This window comes from Mustela lutreola, chromosome 3 (assembly GCF_030435805.1).
Source record: "Mustela lutreola isolate mMusLut2 chromosome 3, mMusLut2.pri, whole genome shotgun sequence".
NCBI classification, from domain to species: Eukaryota; Metazoa; Chordata; class Mammalia; order Carnivora; family Mustelidae; genus Mustela; species Mustela lutreola.
Window position 1 is genome coordinate 148,293,665 of NC_081292.1, and position 14,194 is coordinate 148,307,858.

At 36.1% G+C, this 14,194-nt stretch overlaps 1 pseudogene; it reads left to right on the plus strand.

Annotated features, from left to right (window-relative positions):
• The first annotated feature begins 10,395 nt into the window (after positions 1 to 10,395).
• Positions 10,396 to 12,031, plus strand: LOC131827941 (DNA primase small subunit-like; annotated as a pseudogene).
• The last annotated feature ends 2,163 nt before the right edge of the window (positions 12,032 to 14,194 follow it).

Below are 14,194 nucleotides of genomic sequence, written 5' to 3' on the forward strand. Positions count from 1 at the left end.
AAGCCTAAAATTTGGATTATGGGATACTGGCAAATTTATACATTTTTAATGAAATATACAAAGTCATATATATATACCAACATAACTGTTTTAAATTCAGGCTTCTAGAAAGCTAACTTAGAAGCCCACACTATATATAGTGAGTAATGATACTGAGTGTTACAGTTATGAATGTATAGGAAGATCTTTTTTTTTAAGATTTTTATTTATTTATTTGATAGAGATCACAAGTAGGCAGAGAGGCAGGTGGAGGGGGGAGGGAGAAGCAGGCTCCCTGCCAAGCAGAGAGCCCACACCGGGCTCAATCCCAGGACCCTGAGACCATGACCTGAGCCAAAGGCAGAGGCTTAACCCACTGAGCCACTCAGGTGCCCCTGGATAGAAGATCATTTTTGTCTTGTGATGGGAGTTTAATTCGATTGCCCATCAGAGCTGCAGCTCAGACTCTGTAAGTGAAGTATTATTTTAAATAGTAGGAACAGGGACGCCTGGGTGGCTCAGTTGGTTAAGCAGCTGCCTTCGGCTCAGGTCATGATCCCAGTGTCCTGGGATCGAGTCTCACATCGGGCTCCTTGCTCGGCGGGGAGCCTGCTTTGCCCTTTGCCCTCTGCCTCTGCCTGCCATTCTGTCTGCCTGTGCTCGCTCTCTCTCTCTGATAAATAAATAAAATCTTAAAATAAATAAATAAATAAATAAATAAATAGTAGGAACAACATGTATACATATTTGTGAAAAGATAGAACAATGCTTAAACTGTATTTTTAATTTGTAGGCATAGTTCTCAAGCAGAAATTATCTATCCTTAATAGAGATGAACATAGATAAGCATCATACTGTTTGTTTACAAGCAGATTACATATTAACCAACTAATTTATATTCTAACATCTTAGCTTTCAGTTTCATTCAATTTGTTGTACAATGAAGTTCTTGAATTTCTCTCCTATGCCTCTTTTTTCAAGGTAATAAATCTCAAAGGTAAATCAAATTAAGTTCTCTATGCTTTTTAACATCCTATTTGCAAACTGTTATCTTGTGTTACTGTGTACAAATAATATGCTAGAAGTAAAAGGAAAAATATTAACAGAGAATACCAATAAAATTAATTTTCCCAGGTCATAAAATCTAAGACCAATAAATCCACAACGAAGGGATTAAAAATGGTCAGCATTCATTGCTCTGTTATTTTTCATCACTTTCTGCTTTTCTGGGCAATGCTTACAGCATTTCTACAGTACCATTTCTTCAGGCTCAGATTTCCATACCACCTTTGAAAACTGCCAATATGACATGGTGGTCAAAGCAGTCCAACCCTCTATACTCCATCGTATAAAATACTCAGTCTCTCTGGATTTAAAGCAACGTTTCTCCTCTCCCCTTTAGCATATAAATGCATAAAAGTAAAAAAAAAAAAATGATTTGTCTACTATGTGTTAGGTTCAGATAGCATAAGTAAAGTCAAATTTAATTTACTTCCATTTTTATACATATTATATTTTGTCCTATTTTTTAACTGTCTTTGTAAGTATGACATGAAAAATACAACATTTAAGCAAATTTTGTGCTATAGATAATTCACATATAATGTTTTCTGAAATATAAAAGAACAGATAATGGATTTAAGAATAGCATTGTCTTAGCATGAAGTAATTGTTAATGCTTGATTTCAGTTGCATTGGAAAGTTCTGCTATTTAAGAGAAGAAGAAAACTTTTAAACCATGGACTGATTCTTGATATTTCCACATTTAATACCAATCATTTGGCTTAAAACTTTGACCCAACTTAAATGCATGCATTCTTGAGAGAGTAAAAAAATTCAGCTTCTATCATGTATTTATGCCTTGTTATAAATGGTTTATAAATCCCAGAATGTGAGAGAATTGAATAACCAAAAATTAGAAGAATATGGAAGGAATATCAAATGAAAGCACTCAGGTTGTTCGATGCCACTAATGCATACAATTGCCAATTCTGTATTTTTGTACTCTATGTTTCTAACTAATATCCAGTATGAAAAAGGATACTTAAATGCAGGTAGGTAACCCCCACACCTCAAAAGTGTTTACAATATTTTTGATGTTCTACATTTTACTTTTTCCATTTTATAATTTATAAATTGCTACCATTTTAGTGGAATGTTTAAAGCAACAACAAATATTTTTATTTTTAGCAAAAAATAACCTAAAGCAAAGAAGGAAGCTCTAACACCCAGTCCAAAATTTGTACAGGGTGAGCAAAGGCTCTAAAGTATCAAACCTAATTTCTTTCATTCAGAAGAAAATTTAGGAGACATGGATTCAATGGTTTACTAGTTATGGTCAGCAGCTAATCTAAGATTAGCATAGAGATCTCCTAATTGCCCAGTCTCAGTAATTAGCATATGTGGTATCATAAAAATCCTTCCATTCACTTCCCTCTACCACTGCCTCCCATCTATCCATATTGTGTCCTGTGTTCTACATGCGCTCTCCATGGAAATGTCAATAAAGTATTACCAATGTATGTAATCATAATTGAGGTTGTCAAATAATTCTTAGCGAATAATACTTGTATTTTTAACGGCATTTGTTAAAGTCAAATATCTAAGCACAGACAAGCCATTGCAGTGAAAAGAGACTGGGACTAAGGAACCAACCCTATGGCTCCCGTCATCTCCCAAAACATTCACTTGCACTACTGTTAGAGGTATTTTCTGAACATATCTAAGTTAAGCTTCTAATCACAGACTTACCCCAACATGCTTCACACTGGAACTAAGAGAAGGGGGTTGGGTTTGATGGGATCTGTAGATATAGTGAGAATAAAAATAAATACAGCTTTTGCTTAAAGTCTGTAAAACCTTGCTGTAATAACCAAATAAAAATCAGATTTTGAGCAATACAGGAGAACTATTAGATATCCCTAATACAATCCCAAGATTTTTATAGGAAGCTGCAAGGAGAAAGGGACAAAATCTGGGCCAGGAAATCAAGGCATGAAAAATTGTTTATCACTATTTATACATAATAATGTAGACAGACATGAAACTACTGGAAAAAGTTTAGGGAGAGACTAGGTCATCAGGACAAAATAAAGGGAATCATGGATGCCAACCTGAGCCACAAATGAGGGATAGCCTTCAAATGCATCTAGAGCATAACGTCATTAGAAGAAAACCATACAACGTCATAGGCAAGAATAAACTGGGACTATGCAATGAAAAATAGGTACAAGAAAGCCAGAAATTGGGGGTGCCTGGCTGGCTCAGTTGTTAAACGTCAGCCTTAGGCTCAGGTCATAATCTCAGGATCATGGGATCGAGCCCCGCATGGGGCTCCCTGCTTGGCGGGAAGCCTCCTCCTTCTCCCACTCCCCCTGCTATGTCCCTTCACTTGCTATGTCTCTCTCCATCAAATAAATAAATAAAAACAAACAAACAAAAAAGCCAGAAAACTTGTCTGAGATCTGTCACAAACAGGAATCCCAAATCAAGTCATGTTGAAAGGGAACCCTTTCCATGCACAAAGTATAAAGTAGGTAATTGTCTACCAAGGTTAATTTCAGATGTATGGGAAGGCCCTACTATATAAAACAAAACAAAACTCCTTTATCCACTGACTGATTTTTTATTTAACACCTCAAGTATTTGGCCTCAGTTTTGATCTTCCAAAGAAAATAAATCCATTATCAATTCTTTACACTTCAACAAGGCAACATCAGGATTTACGGTGACTCTCCAGTCTTCATAAGCTTGGGACCTATAGGATTAGTCAATCAAACTGTGGTTTACACACTGCTAGTTTCAACTTTCTTCATATTTTTTTGGCACTGTATACATACTCCTATCATTTTGAAAGTAACAGTGAACTAATAATTATGTGTATTTATGTCTTCCTCAACTAATATTTAAAATCCTTAAAAGGAAGGTATTATAAATTTTAATAATTCTTTTCCCTCATAACTTAATATAGAATCTAATATATGGTAGACATTCAGTATTAGCTGATCTGAAACTTTGCTACAGGCAATTTTGTTTAAAAAAAAGTGATTTTCAGCATGTAAATCATATATTAATTCTCCTGATTGGCACACAATCTTAAATGTTTTTTGTTTTAATTAGGTAAGTTCCCCTCTCTGAACTGGCTGCCATGTTTTAAGTTTCACCATCCTCACCACAGAATTAGTTGGTGTCAAGAATCCAAATTATGTTTCTACATCCGCCTGACTTATCCTTTGTCCTTGAATGTCACTTCTTTTTTCCTAGATCTAAATTCCACATAATACTATTGATTTTTTGGTATGTGTAATGTAAAGTGATGTCCTTTATCCACTTTTAGTAGAACATACTGTTTGAAATACTTTCCTTGTAAAGTAACATTTTCTGATGCAATATTGAATGAGCTACCATAAATCCTTCCTCAAATATTGTTGTATAAACATATATATATATAGACTTAAAAAATACATATGCACAGACTCTCACCTGTTCATCTTTCAAACCAATAGTTTCTATTTGGCTGTGGCTCTAGGAACAATTTGTATCAGTGGAGTAGAGTGAAGTCAAATGTTTTGTGTCTTTGTTCATTCAGCAAGATGACTGAAGAAAAAGAATTCACAAAAAAATAACATTTATAAAGGTGTCTAAAGAAGGTTTTGAACAATTATAACATTTCATCAAGACACCAAAACTCTGCCAAGGAATTCTTAGATTCATGTAATAGCTTATTCAACACTCAAAAATATTTCTCTTTCATCACTGCATATAGTAAGATATTTTGATGTGGGAAAATTTAGATGAAGTCAGATACAGCATGGTTGATCTTATTTCAATCAGCCTATGCTCTAGCTTTTTTTTTTTTTTTTTAAATCCCTTTCTCTGAATAATACATTTCCCCTTCTTTGGAATATTTATTAGTAGTTAGAAACTAACTCATTCCTCCCTGTACAGACACAACCTGAGATCCTTGGATGCTCTCTGTTTCTTTTGAACAAGCAGCCAACTCCATGACCCTGTCACCTGCCACAGCCAACTGAAGTAGGTGGACAGTCAGTCAAAACAGGGTCAATGGGAATTTGTCTCCAAGGACTACAGAGCTGTTACCCAGAGAGATTAGAGGTGCAGTCTCTGCACTGAAAGAGTCTAATGTGGCCGTCACCGGGCTGACATGAGCAACTGGATCAAAGGAATTTGGTGTGCCAAGAGAAGGAAGAAAGAAGCTAACCCACAAGGAGAAGTAGAGATGAGAAAAAAATATTAAACCAGAAAGAGACAGAGAGCAAGAAAAAGAGATAATAGCTTTCTTAATGTCTGATTATCTTATAGTTCTTGGTTCTTATTCCCATGACTAAATCCTATCTGATCTCTACTAGAAATTAGGAAATTTTTCTAATTATAAATGTTCTTCCTCACCAGCATAGAATTCAAGCTTATGTTTGTACTTCCTAACTAGAACAATACAGGTCTTACAGTAAGTAGTCCAAAAAAGGGGTGCGGGTACTGATTAAAATACATACAAAGACAATTTGCTTAGGTACTTTGGTTCCAAGAAATCAAATAGATAATCTAGAACTCTCATATCTGATATAACCATCCCTGAGAGAGTCCCTGATTTGAGATAAGAATTGGGTCAATGATTTTACATTATCTCATTTTATCCTCCAACAAACCTAGGAGTTATGTGCTATTTCCAGCATTTCACAGATGATGAAACTGAGACTTAAAATTTCCTAAGGTCACAGAGGCATTAAGTAGTGAAGACAGAATACAAAGTCAAGTCTCTGAGTCTTATCCTGTGTTCTTTTTATATATAATTCATGTGAAATTGGTCAGTTTTGTTTCTATGTATCTAGTTTATAACTAGATTATTCTTTAAGTATAATTGCATATTAAAACACTAAGCTAAAGACTGCTAAAAATGGCTTAGAAGATTTGTAATTATATTATTTGTTACTTATTGCTTGTCAAATTAATTAAGTGAATGAATTTGAAAATTAAAAGACATGAAATCAGAGATAGCTAATTGCTAAAGATTGAAAGAGGCCTAAAATCGCCCAAATGCAATTTAATCTAATAAAAGAATTTATTTTGATTGTGCCTTTTAGGGAGTAAACAATACCTTTTCACTATCTTTAATTCCAACAGTATTACCTTTATGAAGATAAAGTTGGCAAATTTCTTTGTTAAAAATATGTACTTCCTATTCTCTAAACATGTTAGACATGAATGAATAAATAAATACCTTTATGACAAATATCTGAAAAAGATGATTCATAGAAATAAATATTTTTAGAGCATTGTTATAAAAACCCACACTACAAGTAGGTAGATTTATCTGTGACCAAAATATTCATGCAAAATTATAAGTACTACATTATTTTTAATGCACTTTCAAAATTTTTTATTTTGACAAAAATTGGTGACATTGTACTTTTTAGTGAAAAGATTAGCCCAAATTAATGACTCAGACACATTCAACCCTCAGGTTTTATTTTTACAAAATAAACTCATGAAAATAAGTTTAAGCTAAAGTCTCTCTTCATAAATAATATCACTTGCAATTATGCTTTTGCTAGTCTATGTCATCAAGACAAAAAAGTGACTTAACTCTTCTGAAAGTTATGTCATTTTAAACTATAAAAATCTTGACTAACAACTAGCATATTAACAATAATTTGTACAAATTCAGGAAAATAATTTTTGAAATATCATTCTCATGAAAGATTTTAGAATGGAGACTAAAATATAGTTATACATTTTAAGACTTTGAGAAAAGAATTTCAAATGATGAAAATAATCTCTAAGTCTTATTTTAAGATGTTATTTTGTTTTGTTTTGTTTTGTTTTAATGAAAAATAAGACTTGAGACACCAGACACAGTTCATGGGACAACTTTGTACATTAAGCAAATATCAATTACAGAGAAAGTCTGGAAAAGGAAAATTTTTTAAAGTAAAGTAATCCTTGAATATAAGATAAATATCCATAGAACCAGTAACGATAAATCAGATGTGAAAAACAGAAAGCCTTGTTGAGATTTCAGATTTTTGGGCTTTGCCTCCAGCAACTGGCACAATAGACAGGGGAAGCAGAGATTAAAAATGCCTCATTGAGGTAGACACTGAATCTGGGTTCAGTTTGGATCCAGGCCTATGAATCAGGAGCAAAGAAAAATCTTTTCCCAAGCAAATGACTTATATAAAGATGTATACCTAAAAATATGAGGGGGAAAACAAAACAAAACAGAAAAATCTGCCCATTAAGGACAGGTACCAAGCCATTTGCTAGGCCATGACTTAACCTGAGGTTTCCCTACTAACCCCAGATGTTAAATGCTAAGTGGACAATATAAGATCTGGTTGTATACACAGGATTATAAAGACCAAATCGAGACACTCAAAACTAGATGGCAGGAGCACAGAGAGGGAAGGAAGGGGAGAAAAATGCCACCATAGCTGGGCCTACAAACCAAAATTCCAAAACCAATGAAGAAAAAAATGATAAGAGCAACAGATCAAAAAACCAAAATTCATAAGATTGTCACTTCAGAGAGAGTACAGAATAGTATATCTAAAATAAGTATGTTGCAGATCAAAGATTTAGGAAAAAGGCAGCCATGAAACAAAGAGCAGGATAATATGAAAAACAACTATTTCCAAATATCAGGAATTAAGAATGTAATTATTGAAATTAAAAATTTAATAGATCTTTTTTTTAGGTTGAAACACAAAGAAAGGTTAGGTTAGGTTTAGGTTAGAACACAAAGAAAGGACTATTTTTTATCTTTAAAAAATGCACAACAAACATAGGAAAGCTAGTAAGACAAAGAGTGAAAACATAAAAAGGAAGTTCAGAAATAGATGTCAAATGACAGATTTAGTGAGAGGATTTTGTTTCTCTCTAATAGAAATGCATGAGAAAGACACTGAGGAAGTGTTGGAGAAACAATACAAAGGGGTAAGGCTGAGAATATTCTTTCAACTGGAAAACACACTTAAAAGAACAAGCAAGATAAACAAAAATCACTACATCAATGCATTGTACTACAGTAATAAACAATATTAATGATAAATAGTACATGACTAAGTAATGAAAAAGATTTTCACATTTAGAAATATATGGGGGGGGCTCCCTTCTCCCTAGGAGGCCCAATAAATTAAGATGTTTAATATGTTCATTAAAAAAAAGGATGTTTAATATGTTCATTTTTTAAAATACAGTTTTAAATAAAACATTCAGAACTCCAAATAATAAACATCAAAAAAATTTTTAAAGATTTTATTTATTTATGTGCCAGAGAGAGATCACAAGTAAGCAGAGAGGCAGGCAGAGAGAGAGAGGAGGAAGCAGGTTCCCCTCTGAGCAGAGAGCCTGATGTGGGGCTCCATCCCAGAACCGTGGGATCATGACCTGAGCTGAAGGTAACGGCTTTAACCCACTGAGCCACCCAAGTGCCCCAGTAAACATCAAATATTAAGGGTATTATTTTTCTTTCTTTCCATTTTACTGTTTCGTTTTTCTATTGAAGCTCAGTTTGAAAGAATTGTTAATTACACTTGTAAGTTAAAAAGCACACTATCACTGCCTGCCCTCTTTCTTGCCATATTTTTGCCTATCTTTCATGATCACTATTCTTATTCCCTTCATCCCATTGTTAATGTGCTTGATCTCTGCCCTTAAATATAACTTCATACAGCTTCACAGCTGGAAGGAAGTTTTGCTTCAGTTGAATCATACCTTGAGTCCCACTCAAGTCTGATTTTGGTATTTATATAAGACTTTGGACTTTGACTTTAGAATTGTTGCTGAAAAGAATTAAAACTTTAGGGCCACTGGTATGACATGCATGTATTTTGTAAATAAGAGGAGGACATGCATGTTGTATAGCCTGGAGGGAAATGGTATGGACTGAATTATGTCCGTCTAGCGTGAAGCCCCAATGCCCAATGTGATGGCAGATGGAGGAAGAGCCTTGGGGAGATCAATAGATTTCAATGAGATCATGAAGGTAGAATCCTCATGATGGGATCAGAGCACTTATGAGAAGCACCAGAAATCATTCTTCCTCTCCACCATGTGAGAATACAGTGAAAATCAGCCTTCTGCAAGCCAGGAAGAGAGCCCTTACCAAAAAAACTGAATCTTGATCTTGGACTTACCAACCTCCAGAAATGTGAGAAATGTAGTTTAAGGCACCCAGGCTATGGTATTGTTTTGACAGCCAGAGCTGATTGATACAAATATTTTTTCCAAGTTTCATTGTATTTCTTTACTTATAGTAACTTTTGTTTTTCATTTTTCTTACATGCCCTGCACTTGACAGATCCAATTTCTTTTGATGGTTTTAAATCCATTCATTCATTCTTCTTCTTCTTTTTTTGGGGGGGGTGGTCTGTTCACTACCTTACCCTTTATTATTGTTTCCTTCCCTTTTCTTTTTTATTTTTTTAAAAGATTTTATTTATTTATTTGATAGAGATCACAAGTAGGCAGAGAGGCAGGCAGAGAGAGAGAGGGAAGCAGGCTCCTCGCTGAGCAGAGAGCCCAATGCGGGGCTGGCGCCCCTCTTTTTCTTTTTTAATTTAACAACATCTCTATCTTCCTGAAAATCATGGTAAATATTTTAATACATTCTATCTTCCTGGGGTTCCTAAGACCTTGCATGGTCTTCTTCTCCAGCAAGTTCTTTTCTTCACTAGAATTTAAAAAAAAAAAAAAAAAAAGTGCATTCCAGTTTGATAAAGACAAAATAAACTTTAACTTTTAAAAAAAAAGAAGATATAGGGGCACCTGGGTGGGTCAGTGGGTTAAGCCTCTGCCTTTGGCTCAGGTCATGATCTCAGGGTCCTGGGATCAGGCCCCACATCGGGCTCTCTGCTCTGCAGGGAGCCTGCTTCCTCCTCAATCTCTCTCTCTCTGCCTGCCTGTCTGTCTACTTGTAATCCCTGTCAAATAAATAAATAAATAAAGTCTTAAAAAAAAAAAAAGATATAGAAGAATATACTAATGACCTTCGGATAGGGAAAAATATTCTTAAACCAGATGCTCTTCATAAAAAAAAAAAAAAGTAATACTAACATTTTGCATTGTGCTAAACAGGCAATGAAGGGGTGGGAGGGTGGGGTCAAGTACCAAATGACTGACTGGTTTCTTTTTCTATTTTAAAATTTAGATGACTAGTTCTGAAAAAACCAAGTGAAGTTTTACTCAGAGAGAAAACGTATTATTTTGGCAAGTTTCTGAACCATTTTGGCCCTTAAGATTTGCAGACTAATAAGCCAGTTTTGAACTCCATCTAAAGTTCATTCATACTCTGTGGAGCTCAGACTCCCGGCAGCAGTTACACCTAAGCAGGGCAGGCTTGCTACTTCCCCCCTTTCCAACCTCCTTTTCCTCAGGGATATCTATACAGCGCACCGTATGCCGCGAATTAAAAATCGCTCTGGGAGCTTCCAGGTTGGTGAATACATGGTGACCCGGGCAGAGCCTCGCGCCTGGAGAGAGCCTGGAACCTCTCCCTCCGTCCCCACCCGTTCTCCTGCCCTGATGCTTCGTGTCTCTTGCTCTGCGTGTTCATTCTCAGCCTGTTCACAAGCTCACCTTTCCACAGAAGCTCCTCTTTCTGGAAAGAGCACAGCCTCCTCGCGTCCAGCTGAGCAGTGAACCCCAGAGACATGCGCCGACAACGCGGAAGCCCATGAGGCCTCCAGACCAACCCGCAAGCGGGAGCTACCATTTCCAGCGGCCCCTGCGGAGGGCGCTGGTCCGCGCCGCTGTGGCGCAGACTCGGCACTGTGAGTTCCCGCCAATTCCAGCGGCGGTGATTCGGAGGCGCTGAGACCCGCGCTCCACGCAGCCGCAGCCGGAGACGTTAGACCGTCCGAGCTGCCGCAGCTGCTTCAGATGCGTTACCTGTGCGGCAGAAGTATTGCGGAGTGATTAAAAAAAAAAAAAAATTGCTTTCACACGATGAGTTTTCATTCATACTAGAAGATGGCGACCACGTTTGCTACGAATCCTTCGACTCCCAAAGTGGCCTGGAAAAGGAGATGCAGGAAGTGCGTGATGTAGTCCCACAGACCTGAACAGCATGAAACAGTGAAGCCCAGAGCTTCCCCGGCTCAGGAGAAAGAACTAGTTGACATTGGGATCACAGGCTATGGCAGTGTGTTAGATGTCTGCGTTCTGTAGACATAGGTTCTGAGGGTGATGGCCATATGCATCATGGACTGGACATTGAAGGAGGGCTTTTTTGGACTTCAGCATCGTCTCCAGGTATGATCTGGATGCAAGGAGGGGTGTTCATTGTTGGGTCCGTGATAAATCAGAAAACGGTCTATCACAGTACATTCTGGGATACTTGACTGTGAGTCTTGCAAAGGGTGGTGAAAATGTTAAGAACTAAGTTCTAAGTGAAAGAATTCACCTTCGGTCAGAATATCTATAAACATAATTTTAAAATACGTCAAAAAAATATGCCTTGGTTGATCAATATATTCTTGAAAATAAAGCTGGGATAAGATTTGAGAACTTGCCCTTGAGCCAATTCATGAGGAACTTCAACAGATCTTCCAAACGCATCACAGTTCCCGTCGGCGCTGGGAGCATTTCAAGATGGTAGCCAGCAGATGTCAGAATAACATAAAAAATGACAAACGTGGACCCAGGCTTGAGTGGGAGACCATGCTCGGACACTTTTCTACCGCTGGCTGGATGTCCATGTTAGAGAAGGAATCAATCTTTTACTGAAGAGCTTTCTTAATATTCATACTAAAACAGGCTGCATTTCTGTGCCTATTGATTTACAGAAAGAGGATCAGTTTGATCCATTTACTGTTCTAAACAAATCTCCATCTGCCATGAACTGGGTTACATTTCCACTAACGCAGAAGAAAAAGAGGAGAATGAAGCTGAATCTGATATTAAACATAGAATCAGATATTATAAGAACTTTCTAGCTTCCTATGTGAAAGTTTTCAAACGGTTTCTTGAGAACCTAGACAAGTCCTGAAATGGTGAAGTTCTCAAGAAGAATGATTTACAAAAAGATTTCTGAAGGTAACAATTTCCCCCAAACCAATGCGGATATCTTCAATCTAAAAATCAAATACTTCAAAAGCCATTCCATAAATATGGCAGGACCATGTATGCGTCTTAATGCTCAAAGCAAAATTTCCTTTTCTTGTGAAATAATTATGTTGAAAATACTCCTGAGAACACCAAAGGAGTGTCAAGATTCCTGGAAGGAGCAATAATGGGAGGGATAAGTGGATTGCGGGTAAATTTGCAAAATTTAATATTATACAATGATAATTCTAAGATTTCCAATATGAATACTCAAAGCTTTACCAATTGCTGTAGTGAGCAGCAGTATACCTGAGATCTTAATCTCACCCCAATGGATACAGGTCCATAGTTCTGGAGTGACTATTCTAGATGAATGAGACATTTGTCTTTAAGTCTTTGACCCTTAATTATACCCGAAGTGTGTATTCAGTTATTTCCTAATTTTGCCTACTAATATTTTTATTAGGCTGCACTTTTAAAAATCATTGTAAACTGGGCCTCTAAACTTACAAAAATTTCCATTCAAAAGATATAGGTTACTATATTACAATAGTAAGATCTAATAGTGTATCTTTCACAACTAGCAATTATAGCTCCTTACTGCTTCCCTCAGAAACAATTGGATTATTACCTATATAAAGAAAACAGCTTAGAAAAAAATAGCTAACTTCATCAACAAAACTCTTGTATTTGTCTATCTGATACTTTAATTTTAAAGGTTTTGCTTCTTCCTTGTTTGATTTTGTGCTATAGATTTTGAAGTATCAGATTTCTTTTGCCTGGTTTTACAGCCAGTCGAAACAAAGCAATTGTTCTGGTTTACATTCTATTTTCTGAAAAACATTAAGAAGCAAGGTATTGGGTTAGTGATTTCCATGACTTACGAAAATTTTCCTTCCTTTGCATTTCCTTTAACACTGTTTTCTCTGCAGTTATATAGTCTTTTTTTAATCTTTTAGTTTACATAGAGCAGACTAATGTAGGCAACACACTGAAATGCCTTGCATTCCTTTCTCTGCCAATTATTTTTAAGAAGTATTCCACTTCTATTGTGAAGACCAAAATGCCACCCTTCACTGAAGTCTGTATATGAGGATCGTGAAAATGGCACAGTAGAAAACAACCTGAATCAGAGTTGATTTGGGAGAAATCAGATCAGTGTGCATTATGAGAAGCATTAAGTGAGATTTTAGCTCCACCTTGTGTCCTGTGGTAGAATAATATCTTGGAAATGAAAATACACCATTTTAGGCAAGACTCAGATTAAGCAGGAGCATAAGGCTAGTCCCTTTGTCCAGTCAAAGGCCTGTTGCTTTGTGTTTTTTAGTTGCTGTACTGAAAAACATCCATGCAAGAGAAACATTCTTGGATCTAAGGAATTTGCTAGATATTTACAAGGCCAATCAGCACACGACAGCTCTTTCATATATCAGCTTTAAAAATAGGAAGATTTGGGCGCCTGGGTGGCTCAGTGGGTTAAGCCTCTGCCTTCAGCTCAGGTCATGATCTCAGGGTCTGGGATCGAGGCCCGCATCGGGCTCTCTGCTCAGTGGGGAGCCTGTTTCCCCCCTCTCTCTCTGCCTGCCTCTCTGCCTACCTGTGACACCTCTCTCTCTCAAATAAATAAATAAAATCTTTACATATGCACGAATGAGGTCATACTGTGCTTTTCTTTCCTTTTAGTGCAAGTATATTTCAATATAACCATTTTAGAACTGGATTGAGATAATAGACAAAAAACAAATGAAGACATAAAACATTTGAATAATAAAATAAATATATTTGATTATATAACTATGGCTGTATTTGGAGGAGGGAAGAGCTTAAATTCACCAAATATAGAATAATCTTTAGTGTATACCTATAGAACATTTATAAAAATTAGTCACACACTTGACTAAAATGAATTTCTTAAATCCAAAAAGTAATGCATTTGTAGATCACATTCTCAAAATAAAACTAGAAATAAATTTAAAATGTTTCATGCTTATTTAGGAATTAAGAAGCACACCCAACTCTTAAATGAAAGGGAACAAAAATAAAATTATGAACTAAATAACAATGAAAAGGAGAATACATTATAACAAAGCCTAGGGGATTGAGAAAAAGCAGGATTGAAAAAAAATTTGACCTTCACAACACTCCATTATTC